This window comes from Saccostrea echinata, unplaced genomic scaffold (genome assembly GCF_033153115.1).
Source record: "Saccostrea echinata isolate AGI-Se365-2 ecotype Australia unplaced genomic scaffold, CSIRO_AGI_Sech_v1 ptg000033l, whole genome shotgun sequence".
Classification (NCBI taxonomy): domain Eukaryota; kingdom Metazoa; phylum Mollusca; class Bivalvia; order Ostreida; family Ostreidae; genus Saccostrea; species Saccostrea echinata.
In genome coordinates, this window is record NW_026889782.1 from 4,863,006 (window position 1) to 4,877,851 (window position 14,846).

At 35.8% G+C, this 14,846-nt stretch overlaps 1 pseudogene; it reads right to left on the minus strand.

Annotated features, from left to right (window-relative positions):
• Positions 1-525: 525 nt before the first annotated feature.
• On the minus strand, positions 526-13,267 carry LOC133199093 (uncharacterized; annotated as a pseudogene).
• Positions 13,268-14,846: the final 1,579 nt, after the last annotated feature.

Sequence of the window (14,846 nt, forward strand, 5' to 3'; positions counted from 1 at the left end):
TAGATGACGATCAATTCGACTTTTTTCCAAAACTTTACACATGAAAGACAAGTTTGACACAGGCTGATAATTTCTGAAAAATTCTTTATCCAAACCTTGTTTTTTAGCAACTGTTTCAAAACTGTCTCCTTGAAACTCGATGGAACAGAACACTCGGATACCGATGTGTTGATGATATCAGTGATATGAGGCATACTGAACTTTCACATTCCTTGAGTAAATTGGTTGCTTACGGGTCTAAACAACACGTTTTGGGTACCGAGTTTGACAAAATTTTCAAAACCTTCCTCACAAGATGTAGGATCAAAATTGACCAACGCTTCGCCATCAAATGTTTTATCAAAAGCCATGGAATTATCGTCGCTTCTGCTCTCACTGACCAACACATTTCGAATGTTGTTTAGCTTGTTAATAAAAAATGATCCAAAATTGTTCGCTAATTCTAAATCAGATATACAGATGTTCATAACAGAAGTGTCAAATTTAAAAACCAAGAACATAATCGTACAGGTAGATGTATAGAATTTACATGCTAATAAGAATTAGAGTATTTTTAACATCTTTGCGTGTTCTGCTTGTGCTTTGGGTATTATAACTGCTTCCATCTTCCAAAGCTTCCTGATTTAAGACATGAGCTCTCCGAATTCCAGATTTAAATATATCCATTAGAATCGAACGAAAATGCTGACTCATCAAGAAAAATATCCAGAAATTACATGCATAACTCAATAAACACATAAATCTGGAGATCGTGCTCCACATAATTTCAGGTTCTCTTGACAAATTTAATCTTTCAAAGTTGCGAGAGAGCTCAGATGCAAAGATGAGGTGTGTAATACCATCTTGTAGTTCAGCAACTAGAAATACTACCATAATAAGGAAAATAAGAACAGTCTTCCTCTGGATCTTGGCCCTTCTTTGAGAAATAGCAGCTCCCATGTTCTGTCGTTTTAATAAAAAGTAGGCCAGTGTCACAGAAGTGAAGAAGAGGATGACAACCGGAAGGACTTGATAAAGTAGTCTATAAACAAGAGGCCCAAGGGCTTTAACGGTCACCTGAGTATAATACAACAATTTAGAAGTTAAATACACTGATAGATGAAACATTGTTGCCCTAAAGCAAGAGAAGTAGGAAGATCAGGATCAACGAAATAAGTAGTCTAGTATTCAGTATCAACTCATAAATTAAGTTCTAATCTGTCCCCCACTTAACACTATCACCATGCAGACTATTAACAAACTATTAGTGCTTCTGTACTATTTTTAAACCCATACTAAGACCTCTAGCATTGACCTCTCTTATGGTCTTTGAAGAACTTTTAATAAGATAAGTTTTTTTTTGTCTCATTTTTATTTATCTATTACTTACAGGTCTACCTGATTATTAAAACTAAGAAAGTACTTTTTGAATTATACGATAAACATTCTTGCATAATTATCTTACTCTATTAACCTTTCAAATACATTTACAGTATACAGTGATTAATTATCAAAGGTGAATGGAAAAGGGGAATAACTTCTCTCAGTAGAATACAAGTTAATAGAGCCCTGCCCAGGACCAGAATGCTTAGACGAATGGTCCAGATGTTTAAAAATCTGGTAGAAATACGCTTACTCATATCATTTAAACTTTTACTCAATTTGCTTCCGATATGCCCAGAAGCAGAGAAGAATTTCACAGGTACAATGCATTTTCACTACAGATTCAACAAAGCCTTACCCTAACACCAGAAGCCAAGACCAAGGGTCAAGAAATTTACAAATTTGGAAGAGTTGCCCTCATCATCATAACTATGGACTTCAAAGAATTAACACTTTTCCACTATATTATCAAAGCCCCCCCCCCCCCCCCCATTATGCTAGAAGCCCTGACCCTAGGACCACAAGATTTAAAAATTCTGTTCGAAGTTCCCATTTTCATCATAGCTAAGCAATTTATTTATCAGCTCAACACTAAGGAGCAGACAGGATTAATTAATGATTAATTAATAGAATTAATGCTTTTTAGGTCACCTGAGTCACTCAGGTGACCTATTGCTATCTGTTTTAGTCCGTCGTCGTGCGTCGTGTGTTAACATTTGAACATTTTCAGCTTCTTCTCTGAAACCGCTGAACCAATTTCAGCCAATTTTAGCATATGGCATCTATGTGGGAAGGGAACAAAATTTGTGAATATCATGGTCCCTACCCCCCTGGGGCCTGAGGGGTGGGGCTTAAACCACCAAAATTAATGCAATCTTTAAAAATCTTCTTCTTTACTCCTGGACATCAAGCAGTCAAACTGTTGGCATGATTGTAATAAACATTGAGCCCTCTACCAAAATTGTGAAATTCATGGCCCCAGGGTCAGGGGTTCTGGTGCTAGGGCGGGGCTATATAGATCATATAGTGAAAGTGCATTATTTCTTTGAAAATCTTCTTCTCTACTCCTGGGTATTATTGGAACAAATTGAATACATATTTATGATAAGTAAGGGTGACTCTACCAAAATTGTGAAATTCATGGCCCCAGGGTCAGGGGTTCTGGTGCTAGATTGGGGTTATATAGATCATATAGTGAAAGTGCATTATTTCTTTGAAAATCTTCTTCTCTACTCCTGGGTATTTTTGAAACAAATTGAATACATAGTTATGATAAGCAAGAGTGACTCTACCAAAATTGTGAAATGCATGGCCCCAGGGTCAGGGGTTTTGGTGCTAGGGTGGGGCTATACAGATCATATAGTGAAAGTGCATTATTTCTTTGAAAATCTTCTTCTCTACTCCTGGGTATTATTGGAACAAATTGAATACATAGTTATGATAAGGAAGAGTGACTCTACCAACTTTGTGAAATTCATAGCCCCAGGGTCAGGGGTTCTGTTGCCAGGTGGGGAGGGGGGGGGGGCTATATAGATCATATAGTGAAAGTGCATTATTTCTTTGAAAATCTTCTTCTCTACTCCTTGGTATTATTTAAACAAATTAAATACATAATTATGTTAAGCAAGAGTGACTCTACCGAAATTGTGAAATTCATGGCCCCAGGGTAAGGGGTTCTGGTGCTAAGGGGGGGGGGGGGCTATATAGATCATATAGTGAAAGTGCATTATTTCTTTGAAAATCTTCTCTACTCCTGGGTATTATTGAATACATAGTTATGATAAGCAAGAGTGACTCTACCAAAATTGTGAAATTCATGGCCCCAGGGTCAGGGGTTCTGGTGCTAGGGTGGGGCTATAGAGATCATATAGTGAAAGTGCATTATTTCTTTGAAAATCTTCTTCTCTACTCCTGGGTATTATTGAAACAAATTGAATACATAGTTATGATAAGCAAGAGTGACTCTGCCAAAATTGTGAAATTCATGGCCCCAGGGTCAGGGGTTCTGGTGCTAGGGTGGGGCTATACAGATCATATATTGAAAGTGCATTATTTCTTTGAAAATCTTCTTCTCTACTCCTGGGTATTTTTGAAACAAATTGAATACATAGTTATGATAAGCAAGAGTGACTCTACCAAAATTGTGAAATGCATGGCCCCAGGGTCAGGGGTTTTGGTGCTAGGGTGGGGCTATACAGATCATATAGTGAAAGTGCATTATTTCTTTGAAAATCTTCTTCTCTACTCCTGGGTATTTTTGAAACAAACTAAATACATAGTTATGATAAGCAAGAGTGACTCTACCAAAATTGTGAAATTCATGGCCCCAGGGTCAGGGGTTCTGGTGCTGGGGGGGGGGGGCTATATAGATCATATAGTGAAAGTGCATTATTTCTTTGAAAATCTTCTTCTCTACTCCTGGGTATTATTGAAACAATTTGAATACATAGTTATGATAAGCAAGAGTGACTCTACCAAAATTGTGAAATTCATAGCCCCAGGGTCAGGCGTTCTGGTGCTAGGGCGGGGCTCTATTGATTATACAGTGAAAATGCATTATTTCTTTGAAAATCTTCTTCTCTGCTCCTGGGTATTATTTAAACAAACTAAGTGCATGGTTATGACAAGCAATGATGCCTTTTCCAAAATTGTGAAATTCATGGCCCCAGGGTCAGGGATTCTGGTACTAGGGTGGGGCTATATAGATCATATAGTGAATGTGCATTATTTCTTTGAAAATCTTCTTCTCTTCTCCTGGGTATTATTGAAACAAATCAAATACATAGTTATGATAAGCAAGGGTGACTCTACCAAAATTGTGAAATTCATGGCCCCAGGATTAGGGGTTCTGGTGCTAGGGCGGGGCTATACAGATCATATAGTGAAAGTGCATTATTTCTTTGAAAATCTTCTTCTCTTCTCTGGGTATTATTGAAACTAATTAAATACATAGTTATGATATTAGGAAGGGTGACTCTTCCAAAATAGTGATTTTCATGACCCTTGGATCAGGGGTTCTAATGTTAGGGACGGGCTCTATTTATTATATAGTGAAAATGCTATTATAGATCCTATAGTGAAGGTGAATTTTTTCTTCGAAAATCTTCTTGTCTGCCCCTGGGTACTATTTAAACAAACTAAATACATTGTTATGATACACAAGGATGCCTCTTCCAAAATTGTGAATTTCAGGGTCAAGGGTTCTAGTGAAAAGGTTTGGGGGGGGGGCTCTATTGATTATATAGTGAAAAAGCAAAATTTCTTTGAAAATATTCTTTTCTGCTTCTGGTTAAAAAGCAAAGAAGCCAAGTATATAGTTATGATGAGCAAGAGTGCTTCTTCCAGAGTAGTGAATTGCATGACCCGGGTCAGATGTGCTGGTGTAATTGTGGGGCTCTTGATAATATAGTGAAAATGCATTAATTCTATTAAATAATCCTGTCTGCTCCTTAGTGTTAAGCAGATAAACAAAGTGATTACTTATGATGAGCAAACTTCTGGTCCCAGGGTGAGAGACTCTAGTGTTTCTTGGTGGGGAGGGGGGGGGGGCTCTATTGATAATATAGTGAATCTGAAGTAAAAATGCATTATTTCTTTAAAAATTTTCTCTGCACTTGAGCATATCAGAGGCAAAAAGATTAAAAGTTTTAATAAGGAAGGGTATTTTTACCAGATTTTGAACATCTGGACCATTTGTTCAAGTGTTCTAGTCCTGGCCAGGGCTCTATTAATTTGTATTCTACACAGGTACTTGTGGACAGGACCCCCCCCCTCCAATATGCCCCACAGGTCAAAAAATATTTTTAAGTATTTTTTTCATAAATTATTCTTCTAGTACACATTTACAATGTATTCCATAAGAAAAATCCAAAAAATAACACAGAATTAACGTTTTACTAAAAAATCATACCCGCGGTATTATAAAATAGAGAAGGTAAGTCACTTCCATTTGTTTACACTGGACCCCTCTTGGATATCAGGCCCGAAATATCATTTACCTAATACATGTCACCGAAATGTGTCATGATATCTTGTTTCGGTAGATATTTTTGTCTTTAATCGTGCTATTTAATTGCCCAGGCATCCCATAATAATCCGAGTATTCATCGTCAAACGTGAAAAATGCTACAAGATTTGGAAATGTCAGAGTAGAAATTACGGAAGTGATGCAAAAACGACACCTAGCGTGTAACTCTCGAGTTCCGAGTGTTATAGAACTAAGGGAAAAGTCAGAGGTCTACGAAAAAGTTCGGCAAAATTTTGATAAAGAAGTCGAAATTGATTCATTAGAATTAAGTTCTGCTTAAGATTTTCGAGATGAGCGAGGGTAGTCGTCAATATTCCCTTTAAAGGATGTTATCATTGATACCAAGTAGCGGTTTAAAAATCGCTTAAACATTTACCGGTATTTACAACTTACAAGACATGTAACCCCCCTTCCCCTTCTACATGGACATGCTTGCAATTAATTCCGATAATATTAAGCTTAATAATTATGTGTATTTTTTAATATTCTTATGCGATGATTATCATTTGCCAAGGAATTTAAATGTGAGTCTTTTCAAAATTAATTCTTAAGAATGAAAATCAGAACCCCATTTTTTTTTTAAAAATAATTTTCATGCTCTTCTTTACTTTCGCGTCGCACTGCTGAGTTTATTTCTGGCCTTGATTACATATATATCAAGCTGCTATTATTTTAATTGAACAAACGGAAGCTTAACTTCTATAAAATAAAGACTTTTTAAAAAGCTCTTTAGGTACGTCTTTTCTAACAGTCATAGTTAGATAATTGCAACTTGTATTACGTAGCAATTGACGTTTAAATATTGCATGGGTTGTACAACCATTCATCAACCGGTCAATTTGTTTTTCTCCAACACTGTAACTTGTAATGACGTTGCACAGCCCCCGTCCCCAAATTAATCAATATTGATTAAATACATGTAGCGAATTCATAACAAATGGGGAAAAAAAGAGATTTTTTTGTACAGTTTTAAATAATCACATTTCTGTCTACTTATTTTTAAAACTAGTTTATCATTCTAAATATTATATTTACTACCACATTAGTTTAACGGATATCCACCTTTCCGCAGACACAATTTAATGAAAATTCCACGTCCACGCAGATGTGGAAGGCGGTCGAGGTGGAGTGGGGGGGGGGGGGTTACATGTCAAGTTTATAATGTTTAAGCGATTTTTAAACCGCTACTTGGTATCAATGATAACATCCTTTAAAGGGAATATTGACGACTACCCTCGCTCATCTCGAAAATCTTAAGCAGAACTTAATTCTAATGAATCAATTTCGACTTCTTTATCAAAATTTTGCCGAACTTTTTCGTAGACCTCTGACTTTTCCCTTAGTTCTATAACACTCGGAACTCGAGAGTTACACGCTAGGTGTCGTTTTTGCATCACTTCCGTAATTTCTACTCTGACATTTCCAAATCTTGTAGCATTTTTCACGTTTGACGATGAATACTCGGATTATTATGGGATGCCTGGGCAATTAAATAGCACGATTAAAGACAAAAATATCTACCGAAACAAGATATCATGACACATTTCGGTGACATGTATTAGGTAAATGATATTTCGGGCCTGATATCCAAGAGGGGTCCAGTGTAAACAAATGGAAGTGACTTACCTTCTCTATTTTATAATACCGCGGGTATGATTTTTTAGTAAAACGTTAATTCTGTGTTATTTTTTTAGATTTTTCTTATGGAATACATTGTAAATGTGTACTAGAAGAATAATTTATGAAAAAAATACTTAAAAATATTTTTTGACCTGTGGGGCATATTGGGGGGGGGGGGGTCCTGTCCACAAGTACCTGTGGTATTCTACTGAGAGGAGTTATTCCTCTTTGCCGTTTACTTTTGATAATTAATCACTGTAAACAATGTACTTGAAAGGTTAATAGAATAAGAGATTTAAGCAAGAATTTTTATTGTATAACACAAAAAGTATTTTCATAGTTTTAATGATCAGATAGACTTGTAAGTAATAGATAAATAAAAATGGAACAAAAATAACTTGTCTTATTAAATGTTCATCATAAACCAAGAGAGGCCAATGTAAGAGATTTGAACAAGAAATTAAAATAGTACAGAAGCACTGATAGGTTTTTAATACACTGTATAGTGATAGTGATAAATGGGGAACAGATTAGAACCTAATTCATAAACTATCAGTGAATACTAGATTAATTATTTTGTTGATCCTGATCACCCTATTTTTCTTGCTTTTGGGCAATAAAGCTTCACCTTTCAGTTCATTTTATACTCTATGGATCCTCTAAATTGTATTATACTCAGGTGACCGTTAAGGCCCTTGGGCCTCTTGTTCATTATATAATCAATAAAGCCCCCCCCCCCTCCTCAAGAACCCCAAAAACTGAGGCCATATATTTAAAAATTTTGGAAGAGGCATCCTTATGTATCATAACCATGCACTTAGTTTGTTTAAATAGTCTCCAGTAGCAGAGAAGATTTTCAAAGAATCAATGCATTTTCACTATATAATCAATAGAGCCCCGCCCTAACACCAGAACCCCTGACCCTGGGGCCATGAAATTCACAATTTTGGAAGAGGCACTCTTGCTCATTATAACTATGTACTTAGTTACTTTATTTAATACCCAGGAGCAAAGAAGAAGATCTTCAAAGAATTAATGCATTTTCACTATATAATCTATAGAGCCCCGCCCTAACACCAGAACCCCTGACCCTGGGGCCATGAATTTCACAATTTTGGAAGAGGCAATCTTGCTCATCATAACTATCTACTTGGTTCCTTTATTTAATACTCAGGAGCAGAGAAGAAGATTTTCAAAGAATTAATGCATTTTCACTATATAATCAATAGAGCCCCGCCCTAACACCAGAACCCCTGACCCTGGGGCCATGAAATTCACAATTTTGGAAGAGGCACTCTTGCTCATTATAACTATGTACTTAGTTACTTTATTTAATACCCAGGAGCAAAGAAGAAGATCTTCAAAGAATTAATGCATTTTCACTATATAATCTATAGAGCCCCGCCCTAACACCAGAACCCCTGACCCTGGGGCCATGAATTTCACAATTTTGGAAGAGGCTATCTTGCTCATCATAACTATCTACTTGGTTCCTTTATTTAATACTCAGGAGCAGAGAAGAAAATTTTCAAAGAATTAATGCATTTTCACTATATAATCAATAGAGCCCCGCCCTAACACCAGGCTTCGGGGCCACCAACGCTGAGATTTTCTCAAATCTGAGATTTCTCAGAAAATTTGAGTTTTTCTCACCAAACTGTGCCACCAATGAAATATTTTCTGAAACTCAGACTTATCTTTTGAGTTTTTTCTTAAATCTGAGATTTTTCTCAAATCTGAGATTTCTCTGAAACGTGCGTGCCACCAACATTTTTTCTGACTCAGCTGAGAAAAAAATCTGAGATTTCTCAGAAAATCTTGAGATTGGTACATAGTAGTCTCAAATAAAATCTCACAGAATTATTTTATGGTAAAATGGTTGCAAATATTATGACAGTGCACACGTTAATCAATGAATACATGAAATTAACGTGCAAACACAGAGAGCATGTTTATTTCTCCCAAACCAAGATCATACGTTTTTAAGAAAGGGGGGGGGGGTCTTACGCACATGTAAAAAATCTCATAATCTCATAATATTGTCCACGCAATGAAACAATGCACTTGAAACTATATCAAAAGAAAAAAAAATAAGGAATAAAATCAATATTCTTGTGACATGTTTTACATAACATGTATATCTTCATTCATGCAAGAATTATTTTCATTTATTAATTAAATTCATATTTTAGTGTGCTACTCATGGTTAGGCAAATTTATTAATTCACATTGTATATACATGTATATCAGAAAAGAAAATATGATTAGGTAATATTAATCTCCACGACCTCTTCTTTGTTCTTTCTCCGGTAGTTATTTTTTACTTGTACAATATACGTACCTGATCTGTAAATTATACGCAAATATTAAAAAAAAAATTGTCTAAATTTCTGTGTAAAAATATTCTATTTATTCATAAATCACCATTTATTAATCACTGATGAAAGCAATCTGTCTAATTTGGATCTTCACTAAATCTATAAAATTCTTAATTGAGAGTAGGGATCCAGTGATTCTTTCCAGTGGGGGGGGGGAGGGGGGGTCATCCAAGTCAAAAAAGAAAATCCAACCCAGAAATTTCTTGACAAGTAAAACTGATTTCCCAAAAGTATCAAACCGCGAAAATTTCTTGAAAAGAAAAAAAAATCCGTTTCACAAACGTGAAAAACCTATTTCGTTATGGTAGTGGTGGGGTTCACGTTTTCAATGGGGGGGAGGGGTGGTGTCCAAAATCAATTTTTATTTGATTCAATATATACTTTTAATAACTTTGCAAATTCCGGGGGGGGGGGGGGCGACAACCTCCTCCCTCTAGATCCGCGTATGGGCATCTGCTTTATACTCGCTATGCATCGCACACAAATATCCCTGACCGTTTATATTATTTGTAAGAATAAGCCTGACTTTTTTTTAATACGACCAGTTACATTTTGAGATTAAAAAAAAAAACAAGTATGGTCCTAAGTTTCAAATAGTACATGATTACGCCGTGAGACTTTTCATAGGAATTAATAAGTTAATCGTCACTTGATAAGTGATTGTTAGATTGATTTAGGTTTCCAGTGTAACAACGAATATTGCTCACTATATTCGTTCTTATTATATCTGAAATTTATAATTATTATATATTTTATACCTGAAAAGAAGAATATTTTTCCTGTGACATTTTCTCACAGGGGATCGTGGAAAATGTGATGTGTTATTTAGCCTCGTCCCTACATACATGTCCGTAGTTCAATTCAGGTTTTTTGTTTTTTCGGGGGAAAGGGTGTGTATACCTGAAATAACCTGACATTAAATAATTTATATCGAAATTTTCTTGATAAATTGGGTTCACTTAAAACCAAGCATACATGTATATTGAATTGAATTGTAATTATGTTACTCGCCCTTGACTGACATTTTTTCTGTCGCAACTTATGCACGAATTTTACGGAACACTCAAGAAAATTATCATGTGAGAAAATTAGCATTTAATCAGCTAGAAAAAAAATACTCGGTGTTTTCTTAATTACTGTTTTTGCCGAGTTTGCAGTATTAAAATCATCATTTCGGCGGTAAAATTTATTTTCTTTGATCGCTTAAAATGATTTTTTAAAATTATTCTAAATAGGGACAAAAACTCCCTATATTTAAAACATTTTTGCTATGGAGAGTACAATGTAATAGATATATCTGACAGTGTACAAAACAAAATAAAAGAAAAAAATGTGTAATCGGCCTGTATATATTATGGTCTTGATCCGACTATCTACTCTTTGTAATCTTTCGACACGTAACGTCACAATGGCGGAAGTGACGCCTCGGTGTATATTTTTGTGTGTTTATGTAGACAGACGAACCAAGACTATAAAGTTTGGATATGTTTTGTGTTATTCTTCTATAGGGATTATATTTTACGGGGACTCGGTGAATATTTATTGTCGCAAAGATCGTAATGGAATCCTTTCCGTTGAGTGACTCAAAACAGCAAATAAAAGACGAAGGAAGTGTAGAATGTGTATTTTCGCGATTATACACCAAAATATTGCATAAACAACTAACTGAAAGGTAAATTCAATCATTGATTCAACAGCTTCGTGCATTATAAGAAAAAAGGTCGCATATAACAACAAGAATAAGTCTAAGATTTTTCTCAAATCTCAGCTTACGTGAGACGAATCTCAGAAATGTTGGTGGCACGGTGTTTTAGGAAAATCTCAGGTGAGGCAGAAATCTAAGATTTGAGGCTGAGATTTGAGCTGAGATTTTTATATGTTGGTGGCCCCGAAGCCAGAACCCCTGACCCTGGGGCCATGAAATTCACAATTTTGGAAGAGTCACTCTTGCTCATCATAACTATGTACTTAGTTACTTTATTTAATACCCAGGAGCAAAGAAGAAGATTTTCAAAGAATTAATGCATTTTCACTATATAATCTATAGAGCCCCGCCCTAACACCAGAACCCCTGACCCTGGGGCCATGAATTTCACAATTTTGGAAGAGGCACTCTTGCTCATTACAACTATCTACTTGGTTCCTTTATTTAATACCCAGGAGCAGAGAAGAAGATTTTCAAAGAATTAATGCATTTTCACTATATAATCTGTAGAGCCCCGCCCTAACACCAGAACCCCTGACCCTGGGGCCATGCAATTCACAATTTTGGAAGAGGCACTTTTGCTCATCATAACTATGTACTCAGTTACTTTATTTAATACCCAGGAGCAAAAAAGATTTTCAAAGAATTAATGCATTTTCACTATATAATCTATAGAGCCCCGCCGGCCCTAACACCAGAACCCCTGACCCTGAGGCCATGAATTTCACAATTTTGGAAGAGGCACTCTTGCTCATCATAACTATGTACTTAGTTACTTTATTTAATACCCATGAGCAGAGAAGATTTTCAAAGAAATAATGCACTTTCACTATATGATCTATATAGCCCCACCCTGGGGCCAGAACCCCTGACCCTGGGGGCCATGAATTTCACAATTTTGATAGAGGGCTCAATGCTTATTACAATGATGCAAACAGTTTGACTGCTTGATGTCCAGGAGTAAAGAAGAAGATTTTTAAAGATTGCATTATTTTTGGTGGTTTTAGCCCCACCCCTCAGGCCCCCGGGGGGGGGGGGGCAGGGACCATGAAATTCACAATTTTTGTTTCCCTTTACCCATAGATGCTATATACCAAATTTGGTTGAAATTGGTTGAGCAGTTCTAGAGAAGAAGTTAAAAATGTTCAAAAGTTAACGCACGACGGACGACGACGGACGAAAACAGATAGCAATAGGTCACCTGAGTGACTCAGGTGACCTAAAAAATTTAAAAAAAAAATCATTGCCGATTTAACTGGGTCGCAAAAAGTCTTGATAAACTCGAGAGAAAGTAGCTTCATGCAGCTGAAGGCAGAGGCTCATTATAATCCGAAGATGTATAAATTGGAAGCTCTCTAATGTTTATTCCCAAGGCTCTGGACAGATTTAGTAAGAAGGCAACAGAAGCTATAACTACAATTTCTATAGATGTCGCTACCTTGCTACATAATTGTCTGTATTTGAAAAGTAACAGCAAGCAATCGTTGTACACCCAGCATAACTGTTAACCAATTTGAGGTCATCGCACAGATACGGCAAATAACGCGCAACACGTGATTAGCTTTGCACCATTGGTAAGTTATGTAGGGATTCTTGTAGTTTTCTGCCATGTTGAAATAAATTGCTTCCGGTAGTATAGTGACACATATCACCGAGTCTGAAATTGCTAGGGATGACAATAGAATGGTAGTAGGAGACGGTGAACTCCGAAGGATAAAAACAGATAGCAAAATGTTGCTTATTATGGTACTGAGAGCTACGAAAAATGTTAAATATCCTCGTATGGGAACTTCCCACTCTTGTATGATTGGATATTTGTGAGGGTAGTAATCTTGTGGCGTGATATTATTAAGTCATAATATGTCGTGTTCCTTGTAGTGTTTAATCCAACATATGTAGAAGTTGGAATAGACTGATTTGCCATTTTTTAGTTACAGTCTCTTTTGTGCTTTTCATACAAATGAGGGGAATACTTGAAACGGTCCACAATGTAATCATCCTATTTTGCTAATATGGCTAGTGTTTTCCATCAGACAACTTGAATTTTAACGCATCAAGATTTTTATTTTACAGATCTTGTTTTATATTGTACATGTATGATGATGACGGAAGTACGAAGTTCATCAGATAGTAAGTAGCTAAAAGAGTTTTCATTGTAAAAAAAAACCAACCCATCATTGTTCTGTGGCTCCAGCCTACATATAAAAAAAGAATAAGTACAACATTTATAAGAGTGTTTACTAGAATATTACATACCAGAAATTACAGTATTGCTATTTTCCAAGTTTTATTCTGTGGGATAATCACTCCTTCCGAGTACAAAATAAACAGGAAAGTACATACACGTATACACTGTTCTATAGGTTTATACAAAGGATGTATTTACTGTTATTACGATAAAATAGATCTTTGTCATGGCTTTACTTGAGTAACATAATATAAGTTCTATTCAGTTTTGACAAGCACTATATCAATCCACTGTATCATTGTATAATATAATGTATCATTGTATTATATATGTCATATTACTCTAAAACTCATAATCTACATTACCTTTGGGCAGATATAAATGATGTAACAGAAATGGCACTTTTAAGGAAAAAATCAACTTGATACACCGTTTTCATGGTAGCTAAGCAGACTTCCAACATTCATATGATCTAAAAATGTTTTTGGAGTAAATCAAGAGATAACAAGCTAATTCAGAGAATTTGCGTCCCCCGCTTAGGGGAAAAAGAAGAGCATTCGCAGTTCGGGGGGGGGGGGGGGGGGTCACACTGCCCCCTGTATTTGTAGAATTATTGAATGTATACATACATATTGAAGCAAATTTTAAAAGATGCCAATATGGATATACAAATTTCATTGCTTATTCTTTAACATGTGTATAGAAGATTATTTTTAATATACAGTATATTTAATTAATCACGCTGTAATAATGATTTTATGAGTTTTTACACGTCAGACATCATAACATTATCATTTCACATGTTAAATAGTATCATTTAGTGACCCCCCCCCCCCCCAAAAAAAAAAAAAAATTACAAAAAAAAAAAGAGAGAATCGTCTGGGGATTGAACCCGGACCTCTCGCTTGTTAAGCGAGCAACATACCACTAGACCACGGAGGCACTTGATTATACAAAAGATTAAATTCAAACATTAACTCACATATAATGTTTATATTGACGTTTGATATTGTCAAATTTTTTAATCAATACATGGTGTCTAATTTAGCCTTTACTAAACAGTTCTAATAGATGTAATAAGAATATAATGTCCGCCGACAACCTGTGTTATACGTAATAACTCTCAACAAGCCCTTGTGCTAAAAATAGTGCCATGCGACTTTTAATACATGTAAATAATAATTTAAAAACGGGGCGAGACACTTTGAGAGGGGCGAGAGAGGCCCTAGGGAGTTATGGTATAAAATTTCATTGCAAAAGCTCAAAGGCTTCTTGAGATATCGCCCAGAAAGAAAAGTGTTACACACAGACGGAATTTAGAAAATTTACGACCTTGAACTCTGACCTTTTGACCTCAAAATCAATAGAGGTCTTCCTTAGGCCACAAGGAGTTGCTATGTAAAATTTCATTGCAAAAGCTCAAAGGATTCTCGAGATACCGCGTGGAAACGAAAGTGTTATAACAGACAGAATTTATGACCTTGACCTTTGACCTTAATATCAATAGAGTTCTTTAGGCCATAGGGAGTTGCTATGCAAAATTTCATTGCGAAAGCTCAAAGGGTT